The sequence below is a fragment of the Lolium rigidum genome, chromosome 5 (genome assembly GCF_022539505.1).
Source record: "Lolium rigidum isolate FL_2022 chromosome 5, APGP_CSIRO_Lrig_0.1, whole genome shotgun sequence".
Classification (NCBI taxonomy): Eukaryota; Viridiplantae; Streptophyta; class Magnoliopsida; order Poales; family Poaceae; genus Lolium; species Lolium rigidum.
This window is the reverse complement of record NC_061512.1, coordinates 56519011-56534419: the sequence shown is the minus strand read 5'-3', so window position 1 is coordinate 56534419 and position 15409 is coordinate 56519011. Positions and strand designations below refer to the sequence as shown.

The following is a 15409-nucleotide window of genomic DNA, read 5'->3' as shown; positions in this document are numbered from 1 at the left end:
TTTCCTGACGCGCCCGGCCTCCCGCTGCCTCTTTGCCTCTCTACATGTGTTGACTTGTCTTCTCACTTTTGGTTGCAGTGGCTACTGTATGAAGCTTAACACTCTCAAACCTGCCCTACAGGAGGTAAAATCCCTTCTTTATTTCTCAGTTTTTCTTGCAATAGGAGGATTTTCGGATTCAGCTCAGGCTCAAGGTTGAAGAATCAAGACATGCCCACTGTTTATTTTGTAGACATATTGATATTTTTTTGAATTCATAGTCCTGAACTTTTGGATTCTATAATTTACAGATAGAGAAACTGTAGTTTAGACAAAAAATGATTCAGTTGATCAGGAGCGTCAGGGCTGAATTGCCGGTAGATCTTGCATCCGTTCACAGCTGTGCGTGCAGTGAGTGGCATCATCACACACACAGGCACACTCCACCGGCGGTCCTCCCAGTGCGTCAAGGAAGCAGTGCAGATGAAACATGTTGTTGTGGAGAATATAATGGAGAACTAGTTAACAGAACTAAATGCCATCTATGCCAGTTTTAAAAGATACTTATATAGTGCACTTACCCTTAACAGGTTTGGACATCACGGAGACCAGCAAGGACTGGTTAATACAGTCAAAACAATATTGTTTTTCTCTTACGAACTTCTGGCAACATGGAAGAAGTGGTTCATGAAGATTTCCAATGTGTGTTTTTTAATGCCTCTGATACCCCTACCTGTGGTTAGTGACATTTCATCTACTTCTTCAAGATGTTCATTTGTTTTTTCAGTCCTCTAAGTATTAAGATAATTTATAGTTCTAGTGCATATATAGAAAAATTACGGAGTAGCTACACTACTGCAACATCATGAGCCATCAAAAGAAGTAAAGAACCATTGGTTTGATGTGATTTAGTGCCATTCTAGTTCAGTCGTTGATTTATTTCTACTTTCTTTGCATTATTACAGCTCCCTACGATATAGGAATGGTTTTGCGTTTCTTTGACAGATCTCACATGAGGAATAAAAGTCAGATTACTTTGTAGCCAATCAATATCATCTTCCTGAAGTAAAACTGGCTCGCTGCATCGCGTGGTAAGATCATTGGTCCTGCTGGAATATACAGATCCAATCTCCTAAATTCCTAAAGTAGAAAATGTGAAACACATACCTTGTCCTATCAGCTCATGACAATCGTTATAAAGTAGTGTTGAGAATGGTTCTGGTTAGTGTATCATCTATGTGCTTGAATGTGCACATACACTCTGGAATTGCATCTGCAGATACCCTGCAGGGGGACATGAATGAAATCTTATATATACCATTAGCCCAAACTTTACTTCAATAAGGGCATCTCCAGCGGGCCGACGCATTTCGGACGTCCGAAATGTTCGTTTGCGTCGGTCCGCGGACGCGTTGTGGCCCAGGGCGACCGTTTGCGTCGGGGGTAGCTCCAGCGGTGCGGACGCATATTTTATCCCGGGACAGCGTCAAGGTCGCTAATGGCGTTTTACGTCCCGTCGAGGACTGCCGCCGGCGATTAACTGTTCCCGCGCGACGACGATCGTTCCGCGCGCGCCCAATACATTGGCAAGTTTCGCCGGCGTTTCGCGCGCGCGGAAACGCCCTGCGCGCCAACGCCGTTTCCCGCCCCGCCGTGGCTATATATGGTGGACACCGGCGGGGGCGACGGGCACACCTCAAGCTACCATCCATCCATGGCCGACCACATGAATTGGGAGCACGTTGTTCACATGTGCCGCCAGCTCCACCCGGAGGAGGAGGAAGACGAGGTAGCCGCCGCCGGCGTTGAGGCGCAGCAGCTGGACCTGGAGGTGGCAGCGGCGGAGGCGGAGGTCGCGGAGGCGGAGGCGGAGGCGGCAGAGCGCGCGGAAGGGCGCCTCGCGGCGACCAGGGCGGAGATCGCCAACGCCATGGCCGAGCTCGCCGACGCCAGGGCCGAGCTCGCGGAGGCGCGGGAGGCCATCGCGGCCCCTCCGGCCGACGCCCATCATCCACGACATCGCGGACAACGACGTCCCCGTGCCCATGCGCTTCGAGTGCGCCGGTGACCAGCTGGTTCTGCTCGCGTCCTTCGAGTCCCTGGCTGGGGACGCCCAGCGCCGTCAGGCTTGGCTGGCGGAGGAGGAAGCCCACAGCTATGCGATGGCCATGGCTGGGGGGTTAATGTGCTCCGACCTGGACTCGCTCCAGCGTAGGGGCCCTTCTCCCGCGCGGGTCGAGCAGGAGAACCGGGAGCTGGAGGTCGCCATCGCCGCCAGGGACGAAGCTGTGGCGGCGGCGGCTAGGGACAGGGCCCGCTTCGTCGCCGACGTGGCGGCGATCCAGGCGGCGGTCCAGGCGGAGGAGGACACGGCGGCGGCGGTCCAGGCGGCAGCGGAGGAGGAGGCCCGGTCGGCGGCCAGGCCCGGATGTACCCAACGCGGACATTTTCCGCGACCACCGAGCGTCCGCGGAGACGCAAACCTGGCGCATATTTGGGCCAGGTTTGCGTCTCCGCGGATGGCCCGGTCACTTTCACTGGTGGAAAAAGGGCCTTTGGTCGCGGTTCGCAACTGCCATTAGTCGCGGTTGCGCAACCGCGACCAAAGTAGCGCGACTAAAGGCCCCCTCTCTGGTCGCGGTTGCTTACGAACCGCGACTAAAGGCCCGTCCACGTGGGCGCCGGGCGACCATCGGGCGGAGGCCCTTTAGTCGCGGTTCTTCTGGCCGACCGCGACTAAAGGCCGCCGCGGGTTTAGGGTTTTAGGCCCCCCCTCAAACCTGCCCCCTAAACCTGTTTTCACGTTTAATTTGTATTGTTTTATTTCTTTTGTGCTTTATTTGTAATTTTGAAGGAGTACGTTTCACATATTCTACGGTACTACATACATGCATGCATATGAATGTACAATTTCAAACAAATTTGAAATTAGAACCAAAAAGAATTCAAGAGGAATATACAATATATATTCAATATCATCGGATGACCATATACAAGTTTGAACAAGTTTTCATACATAATTTAATGCATGTATAGTTCTACGTCCTCTACGTAGTGTTGTCCTGTAGGATCGATGACTTCCCTCGCGAACCATCCAGCTAGTTCCTCCTGAAGTGGTCGGAAGCGAGCTTCGGACTAAGCGTCTTCCGGAGGTTATTCCTCTTGATGTTGTTCTCATCCGACTGGTCCCGCTCATTGGTGTATCTCCGGATCCTCTCACAAACATAGTATCCACATAGATTGGTCCCCGGTGGCTGAATATCCCCAGTCGTCCGCACTGCCCTTTTAAAATGTAGCTCTTTTTTGAATTCACCGACCTTTTCATCTACGAACCGTCTCCAAACCCTACGAGGCAAAGAAAATTAAATGAACAAGAGAGTTATTAATTAGTTACTTGATATTAGGAAATGATGAACGAAATAGGCCGATCGATATAGAGCGCAAATGAATGAAAACAATTACTTTTGCATCATTTTTCTCATGTCGGCCCAAAGCGCCGCATCCATATTCAGAGAGTCATGGACGAGAGCTGTGGAGGTGTGAAATTGAATTACCATCGGAATCCGAGTGGAACCTGCGGACACGATACATGCACAGTCATGCATATATAACTCATCGATTAGCCACATACCATGCATGGAGTAAACAAAAGAGAATGTGCTCAAGACAGAAACACTCACCCAAAATGGTAAGGAAATAGAATATCACTTTTGAGTTCCTGTTTTCTAAGAAACCGCCACAAGTCTTCCTCCACGTCGGCGGGGTGGTGTTCTAACACATATGAATTAACGATGTGTGGGTCAATGAACCCAACATCATGGATGTTCCTTATTTGCATTTCCCGCTTCTTCATTCTGCATAATAGCGTACACAACAAGATAGTTAGGACAATATATAGTGGAGGCAATGAACGAGATGGGGTAGAAATTAATAAATCACTTACAGAACGTAGAAACTGATGATAGATTTGTCGAGGTCGCGCAGATTGAACAGCTGGAACAATTCACTCCGATGAATTGGTATATAGTAATGTTTGAAGTGATGCTCAGCTCTAACTTCCGCATAAATATAGTCTTTGGCGTTTTTAAGTTTTATGTAACTCTTGTACCAATTTAGCGAGACCTTTCATTTGTCGAGGTAGATCCTCTTCCTGCGCGAGGCTCGACGAGAGGGCCATTCTTCACATATGTAAATACTACGTCCTTCATTGGCGCCTCATCAAGGCCTAACGGTGCACGAAGAGTGATACCTAAGTCGGCCGCTTGTTCTCCGGCACTCGTTACGGTCAATCCATGTGCTGCCGCAGCTGCTATGATATCGGGGGCATCCGGACCGGCGGCTTGCACTATGAGCGGGGCGATCGATTGTTTACTTTGTTCCCGAGCTGGGCAACTTCTTTCCCCCTTTCTAATTTTTTCTCGGCCTCCTCCAAGGCTTTCTTCTCCTTCTTCTCCGCCAAATCTTGGTTCCTCTTGAACGCGAGTGCTTGCCTACGAAGTTCACGTGCATAGTCGTCAGGCAGATTCTTTGCGGCTTGGGACGGTGTGTTCAAAAATGACTTAGCCCACTTCTTTTGCTCATCAGAAAATACTGGCTTGGGCTCGCCCTCTATTTTCTTCTTGCAGCTCGCCTTCCATTTCTCTAAATCAGCAGCCGCGCCCGCCTCGACTTCCTCGGCACTATGTTCCCAAGGCCTCGTGGGGAGAGGCTTCAGTGATGGCTCCGGTACCTTTGTTTTCTTAGGTACGTAAGGGTCCGGGTTAATAATCCAGGACTGCTAGCTTCAGCTTCTTCGCCGGAGGTAGATTGGGGGCGGCGTGCGCTTACCCGCCCGGGGCGGACTAGGGGCGGCGGCTGCTTGCCCGCCGGAGGTGAGTGGGGGCGGCGTCGGCCCTCGTGAAGGAGGTGTAGGTGAAGCACCACCACCAGCACCGCCACCGCCGCCACCACCACCACCGTAGGGGGTGGACTTGTTGGCGCCTCGCCGGAAACTTGATAAACTTCTTACGCCATAGAATGAGCTGGCGCTTGACATCTCCAAGTCTTGTCGCCCCTTCGGGTGTAGCAATGTCAATGTCCAGGTCCTCAAACCCTTGGACTATGTCCTCCACCGTGACACGAGCATAGCCATCTTGAATGGGGTTGTTGTGGTGGAGTGCTCCGAGTGGTAAAGCACTGCCGATGGCTACCTTCATGGACATGTTCCCGATAGGATAATACGGATGACATGCTTTCATCTCCTTTATATCGTCCACGGGGTAGCGAGGAGGCTCCGGTGCAGTAATTTCGACCACCGGAGGCTCCGGTGCGGTAATTTCGATCGTCGGTGCACCGGCCGATGGGGCCTCCGTGGAAGCCACGCTGCTTCTCCGCGGCTGGCTTCCGAGATCCAATGGATGATCTTCATGCTGCGCCAGAGCTGCATCTCTTTCGGCTACTAGTACACTCACGGTTTTCTTCATGACATCCATTTCCGATGCCAACCGCGCCACAACATCTGCTTCCCGATCCATCTTTCTCTTACGGCCTCGTAACCGTACGGGTCATCGTTACGGGGAACCCTATTTTCCACGGAATGTGCCCCATGCCTCGTACACGTCCTCCGTGTTCGGGATTCCCGAGGGCTTTTGTCGGGCGTCGTTCTCTCGTTGAACTTGATCCTCCCCTCTTGAGCATCCCTCATTGCCTCAATTAGCTTTTGGGTGGGTGTAATTATTTTGCCCTGGTAAACACACTCCCCTGTCTCCGGGTTCAGCGATCCCCCATGCCCGTACCACCAGCTTTTGGCCCTTGGGTCCCATCCCTCCGTACACTGGACGGATTCCTCGCGTCCTCAGCTCGTTCTCCATCTTCTCCCACCTAGGCTGCCAAAGCGATACCCTCCTGGCCCCATTTTATGATTTTACTCCTTCTTTGCCGCATTATCCTTATTTTTTTCGATATTTCAAGGAACTGCTCCGATTTCTTTTGCTTCACAAATTCTAGCCAATCATGTTGCAGTTTCTCATATTGTCCTTTGAAATCCGGAGTCTTGCCCGGCTTGACAAAGTCATGGGCTAGATTTTGCTTGTATTTCCGGAATGCGTTGGCCATCCTAGAAAGAACGAACTGTTTGACTAGCTTGCACCTCTCCTTGTTTTCCGCAATCTTGTTACCCTCCTCATCGTATTTGCGGTATTCCGGAGGTAGAACGAAATGTTCCATAAGCTTTTTGAAGCAATCTTTTTTTGTTCTCTTATCGACAAAAGTGAAACCAACACGTGCCTTCTTTGCCTCATTCCACTCCTGGACGGTGATCGAGACGTTGTCTCTAACAACGGCTCCGCATTGGCTGACAAACTTGGTGGCGTTCTTGCTGGGCTCCAGCGGCCTGCCGGTTGCTTCCTCGACAACATCGATGGTGCATGTTTCTCCTGCTTTCATCGTCTTGGTTGCGCCATGCTTTGACGACGACGTACTCGATTGTTTCGACGATCCGGCCGAGGGCTAAAATAAGAAAGAGAGGCGCGCGCGTTAGTACACACATATTTATTCAAATCAGTGAGTTTGTATCACCAGAGGCTCAATGTATATATATATACCTCGGCGCCGGAGGTGGTTGCTACTTCCAGTTGAAGATCGTCGTTTATCGACGTTTCTTCGGCACCATCTTGCTGACCATGCCCTTCATCTTCACCGTCAAGGTTCGGATAAGAATCGATATCATCTTCTTCTTGTCCGGTCGGCACATATAGAACATCGCCTTTTATGATGCCGAAGATTTGTTCTTCGAGCGTCCGGATCATAGTTGTCCATAATTGGGTCAGCTCTATCGTCCGCCATATGTCGATCCTGAAAACATGTAGTCAAAACAAATTAATTAAGTGCAGAAGGGGGCGGTGGCGGTGGCGAAAGGCGGTGCCAAAAGGAGGGGGCCGGCGAGCTGGAAGGGGTGGGAGAGGGTGTCGCGGAAGAGCGCGTGTGTGCGCCGGGAGAGATTGGAGGGGCCGGGCGCCGGCGGGCGCCGCCCTAGCTATTGCATGTGTGCGTGTGTGGCGCGCCCCCGGCCGGCCCCCTCCGTATACGCGCCCCCGGCCGGCGAAAGGGCGACGAGCGCTGCCGGCCCCCTCCGTATACGCGCGGTGGTTAAGTCAAATTTTCGTTAAGTCAAAAAATTTAAGACAAAATTTTTAAGTCAAGTTTAGAGTTCTTTTAAAAGTGAAAAAATACAAATAATATGTTAAGTTATTTTGAGTTCTTGTAAAATTTAAGTCATATTAAGTCAAAATTTTAGTTAAGTTAATTTTATTAAGTCATAATAATATGTTAAGTTTTAATTTTATTAAGTCAAAATTTTAAGTCATATTAAGTCAAAATTTAAGTCATATTAAGTCAAAATTTTATTAAGTCATAATAATATGTTAAGTTTTAATTTTATTAAGTCAAAATTTTAAGTAATTAAGTTATTTTCGTTTACAATTTAATTAAGTTACAAATTTAATTAAGTTTTTAGTTTTGTTTTTGAATTTGTAACTAAGTTTGTTTAGTTTCTTCACATATACACGTTTACAATTTAATTAAGTTACAAATTAGTTCTTCACATATATACACGTTTACAATTTATTTAAGTTACAATTTTAATTTAAAAAACTTAGTTACGATTTAAAAAAACAAAAAAAACCGGCCAGGGTGCCTCCGGCACTTCTCTCCTCTCCCTCTGCTCATCTCTCTCTCTCTGCGCCGATGGCGCCACGGCGGCGCGCGCTGGCCGAGCGATCGAGGGCGGCGGGGCTAGAGCGCTAAACGGCAGTCGAGGGCGCGAGCGAGGAGGCGGGCGGCGACGTCACGTCGGGCGGCGAGGCGGCGGCGGCGGCGGCGGCGGCGGTGAGGAGGCGGCGGCGCGCGCGGCGATGCGGAGAAGCGCGGCGCGGCGCGTCGACTTACGCCGGTGGAGGACGACGACGCCGGAGGCGGGCGTTAGCGCGCGGCGACGGCCGGCGTTGGCGGCGAGCGACGGTGGCGCGCAGCCTGACGGCGTGCGAGAGCGAGGAGATCGATCGCCGGAGCGCGCCCGTGTGTTCGAGGAAGAAGAGAAGTGAACCGCCTCGCGCACGCGCGCGTTTAAATAGGGAACGCCCTTTAGTCGCGGATGGGGACCCCAACCGCGACTAAAGGAACTACCTTTAGTCGCGGTTGGCGACCCCATCCGCGACCAAAGGTCATTTTTCGCCGGGTTTTCGTTTCCGCGGAAAAATACCCTTTAGTCGCGGTTGGCGAGGCCAACCGCGACTAAAGGGTATTTTTCAAATTACTTTTCTTTTTCAAAATGTTAAAAGTACATATAATATATCAAAAAATTCAGAAAAATAAAACTAATTAATTTCAAAATCTCAAAAATAAAAATAATATATCAAAAAATTCAGAAAAATAAAACTAATTCATTTCAAAAAATTAAAAAATACAAATAATATATCAAAAAATTCAAAAAATAAAACTAATTAATTTCAAAATCTCAAAAATACAAATAATATGTCAAAAAGTTCAGAAAAATAGAACTAATTCATTTCAAAATCTTAAAAATACAAATAATGTATCAAAAAATTCAGAAAAATAAAACTAATTAATTTCAAAATCTCAAAAATACAAATAATATATCAAAAAATTCAGAAAAATAAAACTAATTCAATTCAAATTCTTAAAAATACAAATAATATATCCAAAAAATCAGAAAAATAAAACTAATTCAATTCAAATTCTTAAAAATACAAATAATATATCAAAAAAATCAGAAAAATTCTTCCCGCCACTTTCTTCCCGCCACTTTCTTCCCGCCACTTTCTTCCCGCCACTTTCTTTCCGCCTCTTTCTTCCCGCCTCTTTCTTTCCGCCACTTTCTTCCCGCCTCTTTCTTCCCGCCTCCTGTCTTCCCGCTCCCATTTTTCCCGCCATTTGTCACTACATATAGGTAGCCCGGCTTGGCCAGCATTATCACATCTCTACAATCTCTCATCACTCTCTCATGGCTTCCACCGCACCCACTCTAACCTACCGGCGGGTGGAGGAGCTTTGCGCCTCGAACTACCCTTGCCCACCGGGCTACCGCGTCCCTGCACGGTCGGAGCCTAAGCGCCGGCGGCGTGCCGGTCCCTCCCGGTCCCTCGGGTGCTGCGCGCCGGGCGGCCATCACGAACCACTACTACCTCGACCTCACGCCGGCGCAGCGGATGAATCCCCGCTGACATCCCGATAACCAGCATACTTGGGACGCCTTCTTCATCAATCGGCGTGAGAGGGCTCTCGCCAGATATGAGGAGGACGGTCTGCCTCCTGGGATCCACGAGGCCGGCCGTCGGCTAGGGTGGTACGGCCGGACTCTGCGAGCGTCATGGACTACATCACGGCCGGCGATATCCCCGCCTGCGCTACCCTCGGTTCGAGCCAGGAGCGCCGCCGCGACGCAGCCGCGACGACAACAGCGGACGACGACGCCGGCAACTTAGAAGCAGGCGGCGACTACGGTACAACGGCGGCGGCTATGAAGACTACGAGTATGCATATTATACGCCTAGGCAGGAGTATGACTAAATCACTCCAAATTTCATGTATGCGGGAGTATGACTTAGTCACTCCAAATTTCCCGTATGCGGGAGTATGACTTAGTCACTCCAAATTTCATGTATGCGGGAGTATGACTTAGTCACTCCAAATTTCCCGTATGCGGGAGTATGACTTAGTCACTCCAAATTTCATGTATCATCAGTGCTATCTCGAGTCAATTGAATCATTCGAAAATGGACACCAACCACATCACGGGTAATATAATTCACATGATCCATTCAACAAAGTTTGGTACAATAAATTATTACACATCATTTCTTTCCTTGTGTCCCTGCTGCTTACGATTGTGCCGTATCCATGGAGCATCCTCATCATTTAACTTAATGCTTGGGTCCGTGTTCACTTTGAAGGGCGGAATTTCAGCAAACATATTATAATCTTCTGACATGTCTGTCTTGTCCTCCTCTCCCACGATGTTTCTTTTCCCTGAAAGAACAATGTGGCGCTTTGGATCATCGCATGATGTACTGATCGTTTTCTTATCTTTCCGTTTCCTCGGTTTTCTACTCATGTCCTTCACATAGAAAACCTTAGCGACATCTTTCGCTAGGACGAATGGTTCGTCAAGGTAACCAAGATTGTTGAAATCCACCATTGTCATTCCGTATTGCTGGTCCACCTTTACCCCACCTCTCGTTAGCTTGAACCATTTGCACCGGAACAAAGGGACCCTAAAGGAGGGTCCATAGTCAAGTTCCCATATCTCCTCTATGTAACCATAATATGTGACCTTTTGCCCATTCTCGGTTGCTCGCATCAAAGCGGACACCACTGTTTTGGTTGGTGCTCTTTTTATCTTGGGCGATCGTGTAAAATGTATTCCCATTTATCTCGTACCCTTGGAAAGTCGTTATAGTCGAAGATGGTGTCTTGGCCAACATGTACAGCTGATCTACAACATGTTCGTCACTCATTAAATGTTTTCTCAACCAACTGCCGAAAGTCTCCATGTGGGCCTTCCTAATCCAGGATTCGGGCTTCCTGGGGTTGTCCGAGCGTAAAATATTCTTGTGTTTCTCAAAGTACGGAGCCACCAAGCTGGAATTGGTCAGAGCCGTGTGGTTTGCTTCGGTCGGAGAATGGCCGTCCATACATATCGTTGATTTCCTTCCGATCGTGCCTTTTCCACTTAGTCTCCCCTCGTGCCGCGATCGAGGAAGACCAATCGGCTTAAGGTCGGGAACAAAGTCAACACAAAACTCAATTACCTCCTCATTTCCATAGCCCTTGGCGATGCTTCCTTCTGGCCTAGCACGGTTACGAACATATTTCTTTAATATTCCCATGAACCTCTCGAAGGGGAACATATTGTGTAGAAATACGGGACCGAGAATGGAAATCTCATCGACTAGGTGAACCAGGAGGTGCGTCATAATATTGAAGAAGGATGGCGGGAACACCAACTCGAAACTGACAAGACATTGGATCACATCGTTCTGTAACCGTGGTAGAACTTCTGGATTGATTACCTTCTGAGAGATTGCATTGAGGAATGCACATAGCTTCACAATGGCTACTCGAACATTTTCCGGCAGGAGCCCCTCAAAGCAATCGAAAGCAATTGCGTCATAATCACGTGGCGGTCGTGAGACTTCGGGTTTTGGAACTTTTTCTCCGCCATGTTTATTATTCCCTTTATATTGGACGAGAATCCAGACGGGACCTTCATACTTGCTCGGGCATTCAAAAAAGATGACCTTCTCTTCTTTGGTGAGAGCGTAGCTGGCACGACCTTGAAACCGTTCCGGATGCCGGTCATCAGGGTCTTTCAAAATTTGCTGGTCCTGCCGTGCTTCCTTTGTATCATTTGACTTCCCATACACGCCCAAGAAGCTTAGGAGGTTCACGCAAATATTCTTCGTAACGTGCATCACGTCGATTGCGGAGCGGACTTCTAGGACTTTCCAATATTCTAGCTCCCGGAATATAGATTTCTTCTTCCACATGGCTGCGTGCCCGTCGGCTCCCTTCGGAACCGATTGTCCGCCAGGACCCTTTCCAAAGATGACTTTCAAATCCTTGACCATATCAAATACCTCAGCACCAGTGTGTTCCGCAGGCTTCGGCCGGTGATCTGCCTTGCCGTTGTAATGCTTGCCTTTCTTTCTTACTGGATGACCTTTCAGAAGAAATCGACGATGCCCAAGGTACACGTTCTTCTTACAATTTGGCAAATGTACACTTTCAGTCTCATGTAAGCAGTGCGTGCATGCATTGTATCCCATATTTGACAGTCCCGAAAGGTTACTAAGAGCAGGCCAATCGTTGATGGTTACGAAAAGCAACGCTCGTAGGTCAAATTCCTCTTCTTTGTGCTCATCCCACACACGGACACCAGGTCTGCCCCACAGCTGTAAAAGCTCATCAACTAATGGCCTTAGGTACACATCGATGTCGTTGCCGGGTTGCTTCGGACCTTGGATGAGCACTGGCATCATAATGAACTTCCGCTTCATGCACAACCAAGGAGGAAGGTTGTAGATGCATAGAGTCACGGGCTAGGTGCTATGGCTGGAGCTCTGCTCGCCAAAAGGATTCATGCCATCCGTACTTAGGCCAAATCTTATGTTCCTTGCGTCAGCTGCAAAATCTTTGAACTCTCTGTCGATATTTCTCCATTGCGTTCCATCTGCGGGGTGTCTCAACTCCCCGTCCGACTTACGGTCCTCTTTGTGCCATCGCAACAACTTGGCATGCTCTTTTTTCCTGAATAGACGTTTCAACTGTGGTATTATAGGAGCATACCACATCACCTTGGCGGGAACCCTCTTCCTGGGTTTCTGGCCCTCAACATCGTCACCGGGGTCATCGCCTCGATCTTATAACGCAATGCAGTGCATACCGGGCATTCATTCAAATTCTCGTATTCACCGCGGTAGAGGATGCGATCGTTGATGCATGCATGTATCTTCGGAACCTCTAAACCTAGAGGGCGAGACAACCTTCTTTGCTTCGTACGTCACTGGCGGGCAACTCGTTATTCTTTGGAAACATATTCTTCAACATTTTCAGCAAGTTTTCAAATGCCGAGTCAGTTACACCTGCCCGTGCCTTCCATTTCAGCAAATCCGAGTGTGCAGCCCAGCTTTTTCGGACCACCATCGCATCCGGGGTACAGCGCCTTCCTGTGATCCTCTAACATGCGATCCAAATTCTCCCTCTCCTCTTCAGTTTCGCAGCGTCTCCGTGCATCAGCAATGGTCCGACCAAGATCATCAACGGGATCATCACGTGCCTCTTCTTCACCTTCCCCTTCACCTTCCCCTTCACCTTCAGCATCCTCCATGAAAGTATCACCGAAATGAGCAAGATAGCTTTCATCGATGAAATCATCCCCTTCTTCATCTTCTTCCATTATAACCCCTCTTTCTCCATGCTTGGTCCAACAATTATAGCTTGGCATGAAACCGTGCCGAAGCAGGTGCATGTGAACATCTCTTGAGGAAGAGTAACCCTTCTGATTCTTACGAGTTAACACATGGACAGATAACAAAACCCCCCTGCTTGTTCGCATTAGCCACTACGAGGAAATCTTTCAAACCCGTACTGAACTCGCCGGAGAGTCGGTTACCGTACATCCATTGCCGATTCATCTGCATTATTATAATATAAAATATATAATTAACCATCATGCATTTGTTAAACTAACTAGCTACAAACAATATAAATTAAACAATGAACTACACACACATGCATATTGTATCAATGACGACACATCAAAGGTTCAAGTTGCTAACCGCGATCGAGGAGGAAAAAATAAATGAGAAAGCTCAAGTGTGGCTCCAACACTTCATATCATGTTTGTTTCATGCTCTTGGGGCATTTCATCAAACACCTTATGTGCATAAGAGGAACCAAAAGCAAACCTAACACTCACTTGTGAAGTTTGTGAAGAGAATGGCTCCAAATGGCTAAGTGTTGGCTCCAAATGGCTGGATGGGTATATATAGGGGAGGGGCTTTAGTCCCGGTTGGCCTGGCCAACCGCGACTAAAGGCCTTCGGGCACTTTTAGTCGCGGTTGGCCTGGCCAACCGCGACTAAAGCCCCCCACGTGCACCAGCTGGCCACCGTGCGCCCTGGGCCCAGGCCTTTGGTCGCGGTTCGCCACACGAACCGCGACTAAAGAACCCATTAGTCGCGGTTCCTTTACCTTCGCGACTTATGGGGCTTCCCGGAAGCCTGTTTTTCTACCAGTGTTTGCGTCGCCCCGCTGGAACAGACCCCAGACGCATTTCCGGTCACGGCGGACGGAAACGGTCGCTCAGCGACCGTTTGCGTCGCGCCGCTGGAGATGCCCTAAGGTTTATGCACCATTTTCATGTGACATGGTTACATTACTCAATGGCGTACTCTGCCTCAGAGACACTTCTGCACGATTAACACCACTCCGAGCTGCGGCATTCTTTAGCTGGTGGGATTAACGTTTCAAGCGGCACGGGCATGGGACGTGAGTCTCGCGCCTGATCTTGCCCATCGGGACTATCGGGATAATCGGGAGATTAGCAAGTTGGTTAGATGACATGTTTTGTTATGCTTCCCTGTCTGCAAGCAGTAACTGGTATTAAAAGACTTTGGCACTAAAACACAGTAACCATACCAGCCTGAAAAACCTAGAAAGATGTCTGGGAAGTGAATAATTGTAATTACAGTACACCATCTTAAAATTCAATAACTTGCATTTTAGATGGGCTCGGGTTGGCATCTAAAACAGAACATGATTAACCAAACAAAAAATGCAGAAAAGTCTGCAGCCATGTAAGATAATACTCATAAAAATGGGTTCCTGTCCAAGGCGACATGGACTGGTGACGAATGGGTGCAAATAGTTGGGATGCACAATGCATTGAGTTTTCCATATGCAATTCATTCAGTACCAATATCAGGTCGGTTTAGAATATGAAATTCAGTTACCTTGAAATTAAGATCACAATTTTGAGTTGGATGCGCTCAGTGACAATGTCCAGCGAATTGGAGGTGTAGGTTGTGTCGAAGTACTGTAGTGTCCTTGCTACTGTTCTGAGTTTCTTAAGTCAACCTATGAGGAATTAGAACCAAACCCCGCAAGATAGTCCAGTTATTACTAACAAAATAAAACCAGTCAAAGTTGCTAGAAAATAGTAGCCTAAACCAGTCGAAGTTGCTAGACAACAGGTGGCATACAATAAGCAGGCCATCAGGTTGTACCACCTTTTAGAACACATAGAACAAGAAATAATAAATTGTGGAACATAAATGATCGAGTCTCCCGTCACCATATGTGGAACAGAAACATAAATGTGTTCTGAATAGCATCCTCGCCATACAACGTGGACAGATGTACCATGGTCAAGTAGACAAACACCGAAAATATGTGTACATGAGATTGTAGAGCATATATATTTTTGTTGGAATAAATAAAACATGATGCATGATATTATACTACCTGATAATTGGGTGATTGAATCTGTCCCAACATAATTGAGCTGGGCAGTAAGAATAGGTGTAGTTCCTCCTGGTTTTGGTTGCATCATTTCTGTTTTAGCAATCGGACTCATCGTCACCGCCCACCTGAGATGCATAGTGCTGAACATCTATAGACATACCTATAAATACATTGCAGCTTTAAAAAGTCAGCCTTTTCATACAATCACTAGTTGAATGCCCGTGCTTCGCCACGGCTCAAAAAACTTATCCAATATGTAGAAACTTTTTTTAAGAATAAATTAAAAGACTCAACTGTAACGTCAGAAATTCCATTATTTTTACTATTAAGGTGAAACCCGTGATTACTGAGTAAATGGTGAGAGAGTTTGGTGAAACTCACCACCGGTGACATCTTCATTCCAGGCGGAA

At 48.0% G+C, this 15409-nt stretch overlaps 1 long non-coding RNA gene across 1 annotated transcript in view; it reads left to right on the top strand.

The window, feature by feature from the left end:
* Positions 1-300: 300 nt before the first annotated feature.
* The window catches only part of LOC124658281, a 31368-nt gene continuing 16259 nt past the window's right edge, over positions 301-15409 (top strand). The window contains exon 1 of the long non-coding RNA XR_006989107.1: positions 301-1070. This is a non-coding gene — a long non-coding RNA (uncharacterized LOC124658281). The remainder of the gene's footprint in view (positions 1071-15409) is intronic.